Here is a 4683-nt window from a genome sequence, read left to right on the forward strand (position 1 = left end):
CTACTAACTTCAACATACACTTACTAGGCAAATCCCACTTCTAGTTATTTATCTTAATGAAATAAGCACTTCTATTTAGGACCAGCTGTTCAGTCCTGGTTCCATACCTTGTACCAAATGGACCCCAGAGTGGCCCTAATTACCCCCAGAGTGCCCCCAGAGCTGTGGTGTGGGTGTTAAACAAATAAAATCCAAAACTATGTTCATATTTAAAAAAAATCTGTACAGTGTTTATTATGCTCTCGTCACAATGCCAGACTCTGAAAATAATCACAAATTCTTCAACAGGTGAATGGATCTACAGAGAATAATTTAAAATGTACTTGGGCCCAAGGAAGACCAATTCATCCAGAAGGTATATACCAAAAAATGGTGGCACATTCACAGAAATATTGTTCTTTAAAAGGAAATAGATGATTGTTGCACAGTTTACATGAGTGAAAATAGCCAAGACATTATTATGCTATGTGAAATCATAGACAACTTTTATATGGCATTCTGGAAAAAAGACAAAAATCACACTACAGGCAGTAGAGGAAGCAGATCTTGGTTGCCAAATACGGGTGAGGGTACAACTACAAAGGACAGCAGGTAGGAGCTTGTGGGGGTGAGGGAATTGTTCTGTTTCCTGGCTGTGGTGACAGTTACACGAGTCTATTCATAGAAGTCTATGCCACAAATGAGACAATTTTACTGTCAAATATAAATTCATAGGAATAAATACCCATGAACTGAAATAATTACTTTTTTTTTTTTTTTTGGTCTTTGGTCAGTACCCAGCAGTGGTCAGCAGCTCTGAGCTCAGCGTTGGGGGCATAACTGTGGTGTGGAGGACAGAACCACATCTTCGTGTGCTCAGCCCACTGAGTTATCTCCCTGGCCTCTGAAATGATTACTCTGAAGAAAATAAACAGTCTGCGAGACAGTGCCTGTGATTGGCAGGTATGTGTTGGGGGAGGAGAATTAGGAATGGCTTCCTGCAGGCTGAGTGATGAAATAGCAGTTAGGGCGATAGCCTTGCATGTGGCCCATTCAGGCTCTTACTCCTGGCACCCCATATAGTCCCTTGAGCCTGCCCAGAGTGATCTCTGAGCTAAGAGGCAGGCCTAAGCCTTGAGCACCACCGGGTGTGGTCCAAAAACAAACCAAGAAAAAAAAGAAAAAGAAAAAGAATGGCTTAATACTTCCTGAGGAAGTTACCCATGAACTAGGTTCTGAGGAGATTTAGAAGTTACTTGGGCCCAAGGAAGGCCCATTTAGACAGAATAGCCTGTGTTAAGACCCTGGGGCAGGAGGAAGGATTGTTCATTTTCATGTGACTTGATGCACAGGGCCAGCCCTGGGGGTTGGCCCAAGAAACAGTAATTGGGAGGGGAAGGAGAAATGAAAGTCTTACTGCTGTAGCAGTAAATCAGATCTAAAGTGGAAAGGCAGATTATGCTAGATTAAGGATTAAGGTTTTATTCTAAAAGGAATGAGTAGCCAAGGGTTTCAGGCAATCCTAACACTAGATGAGCTGCTGGTATTGAAAAAGATCACATGGGCTGCCACCAGGAGGGAAGGCTCCAAGCAGGGTGGGATGGAGGTTATCTACTCACCCTGGAATATCAGATTTGTGGCTCTAAAATCAGTCTCAACCTAGGTACTTCTTGGCATTTGGGGGGCCTGATAATTTGTGACCGTGGGGGGGGAGGGGGCTTCTGGGCACTATAAATACAATGGCCTTTTGTGAGCGGCCATGATAACCAAATGGGGGGCACTCATTCAAGAACCGCTACTTTTTTTTAAGAACCACTACTTTAAAATAACCAAATGGTGGGGAGGCTGGAGCCTTAGTACTGAAGGCAGGGCACTTGCCTTGCACATGGCCAGTTTGGATTCGATCCCCCAAGCCCGCCAGGGCCGAGAGCAAGCACCATCGAGTGTGACCCCCAAACCAGAAACCAAAACCGAAACCACAACCGAAGAAACGAATCTGTCATTTCTGGCTTCATAATAGAGTCAGTCTCTACGGGGTTTGTGAACTATGGACATTGGGCCTCCTCTCACTGAGGCAGTATCTTTGGAGACTGGTGTGTGTGTGTGTGGGGGGGGGGGACTAGGGAGTTGTTCATTTTGAAAAACCTCCCCTGCCCCCTCTGTTCCAGGTTTGGGCAGCAATCCTGACTCAGGGAACAGCACAGAACTCCCCCTGGGCAAGCAGGGGAAAGCCCAGCCTCCCTGAATTTCAGCTCTGGCTTCCCGTGAACACCCCAGGGTGCGGGCTGCCTGGGGCTGCCTGCAGAACCAAGCACTCCCTTCCTTCCTGGCACCTATGGAGTCTTTGCCAATTCTTCTTCTTCCTCTTCCCCCTCCCCCTCCTCCCCTCCAGCTGTTAGATTCAGGGCGACCCAAGTATCCAAAAGGATTCACCACTGCTAGACTGAGGATGACCCAAGTATCCAAAAGGGTTCACACAAAGGTTCACTGGAAACTAGAAAAATTTGCTTAAGATCCGCTCACACCCTCCTCTCCCCGCCCAGGTAAGCGGGAAGTTACTGCCCTCCAGGAGTTTAGAGTTGAGGGAGCAGATAATTTCCTGACAGTTGCAGCTAGAATGCAGGAGTGCTGCAGGCTCCTATGGCCCCACTGGGGGAAAGAGGCATTTTGCCTGCTGGGGGAAGTGCCTGGAGCCCCAGCAGAAGCAGCCTCTGGAGCAGAGCAATGGTACGGGTGTGCAGCCACAGCCCCCGCAGTTTGGAGTGGCTGCAGGGCAAATGGCTGGTTGAGCTTCACCTTCCCGGACCATCCCAGAGGGGACGTGACAGGCTCCAGGTTGTGCAATAGGTGACCTGCTGGCTGGGGTGAGCTTCCTGTCCAAGGCTGAGTGCTTCCAAACTCTTGGGCATCCTGTGTCTGCAGGCAGGCCCAGGCAAGGGAGGGGATGTACAGCTGGGGGTGAGCCTAAGAATGGAATGGAACAACGAAACAGCTGACCCAGGACTCCAAGTTCCAGGTGTCCCTTGTCAGGCAGAGCACATGGCAGTTGAAAACCCCCTGGTGCCCCCACCCCAGCAGGCTAGCCCTGGGGCTGAATTCCCAGGAGCCCTTGCAGGCATCTCCAGCTCCCAGATCCTCTAGCTATGCCTGAGGGACCTTATTCTGCAGAACTGCATGTCCAAGGTCGCCCCTGAGGGGATACTGGCCGCTGAGCTGAGTTCTCCCTATATTAAGAGGGGCTTGTAAGGACTGTGAGAAAGGGGCCTGGCCTTTGCCACCCGGCCCAGTGAAGGTTTCCTGGGATCACTGGGGGCAACCATTGTAAGATTCTCTGTGGGGCTGTGGGTATGCATCACTTCATCCTTACCCACTCTGTTCTCTCAAGGCTTCTTCTGGCTTCAGGGTCTCGCTTATCTGGGAAGGGGGCCAGAGAGCAATAAAGCTGAAGATTGTTGGTTGTCCATCTTGTGGAGGCCTGCACTGAAAAATCCTTTTGCAAGCACTGCTTATTTTGTGGTGTGATAAGGCCCCCCGTATGGCTCACTTTCCAACAACGACACTTTGTAGCCCATCTTCAGCAGGATCATTGTCCTCTTTGTGGAATGGAAACTGAGGCTTTGGTCAGTGACCGAACAGTCACGCTGCTAGAGAAGGGCTGAGTCAAGTTTTGGATCCCGCACCAATTCAATTTCAAAGTCCTGGCCCCCTGAGGCTGGAACCTTGGGTGTCTCACCGCAAAAATGCGGACTCCTGATCCCACCGGGCCTGAGCACCTGATTTACCCCGCTGGTCTCCGAGCTGAGGATTCTGCATCCCCCAGCACTGCAGGTGAGCCCCCAAACCCAGGTGGCTCCGGGGCTGCCCCGGGCCACCCTCCCCTCCTCCCCCCATCCCTCTCTCTTAACCCAGGGCTCTGGCTGCAGACCCGGGCCCGGGTACCCAGGTTGGGTGACGAGCAGAGCCAAGTGCAGGGGGCTGGAAAAAAAAGTGGAGGCTTTTTTTTTTTTTTTTAAACGACCTGAAGCCCGGGAAGGAGCTGCCACGTCCCAGGAACTCCCCAAGGCTTCAGGTCGGGCGCGTGCAAGCTCCTCCGGGAAGGGAGCCGGGAAGGAAGTGGGGAGGGGGCGTCCTCCGCTGGGGGCCGGCGGTCAGGCCCCCGCCGTCCCTCTCACCTGCCGCAGTGCGCCCGGGGTCCAGACTGGCCGGAGAACGGATCCGTCGCGCCTCCCTAGTTCGGCGGACTTTCACTTTCCCCTTTTCGCAAAACTACTCTCCTGGCCGTCCCCCCGACTCCATCCCGCCCCACGTCCCAGTACCGGGCCGGCCGGGCCCGGGGCGGCCGGGCCGGGCCGGGCGGGAGTGGCCGGAAGTGCGGCCCGGGCGGAGGAAGAGGCAGCGCAGGTGGAGGGGCGGCCCCGCACGGCGCGCGTCCAGCCCAGGTCTCGGCCGCCGGCCCCCGCGGACACCTGCCCGGCCGGTGGGGGCGCGGGCGCGTGGATTCCCGCGCCCCAGCTCCTCGGCTCGCGGCCGGCCGGCCGACCGCGCCGTGGACACCGGGTCAGCGAAGGGTTAAGGAGCCTCGCTAGCTCCCTCCTCCTCCCCCTGGGCTCTCCCCCCTCCCCCCCCCCCCCGGCTCCCTCACCCTTGGAAAGTCCCCGAAATGACGTTTCAACCCGACAATTAAAAAAAAAAAAAGGAGTTTAA

The 4683-nt window shown here is 53.5% G+C and overlaps 1 long non-coding RNA gene across 1 annotated transcript; it reads right to left on the reverse strand.

Moving 5' to 3' along the window:
- Positions 1–246: 246 nt before the first annotated feature.
- On the reverse strand, positions 247–4465 carry LOC129403577 (uncharacterized). Its single transcript, XR_008629314.1, has 3 exons — positions 4152–4465; positions 3347–3454; positions 247–2943 (listed from the first exon to the last, which is right to left on the reverse strand). It is a non-coding gene; the product is annotated as an uncharacterized LOC129403577 (long non-coding RNA).
- Positions 4466–4683: the final 218 nt, after the last annotated feature.

This window comes from Sorex araneus, chromosome 3 (genome assembly GCF_027595985.1).
Source record: "Sorex araneus isolate mSorAra2 chromosome 3, mSorAra2.pri, whole genome shotgun sequence".
Classification (NCBI taxonomy): Eukaryota; Metazoa; Chordata; class Mammalia; order Eulipotyphla; family Soricidae; genus Sorex; species Sorex araneus.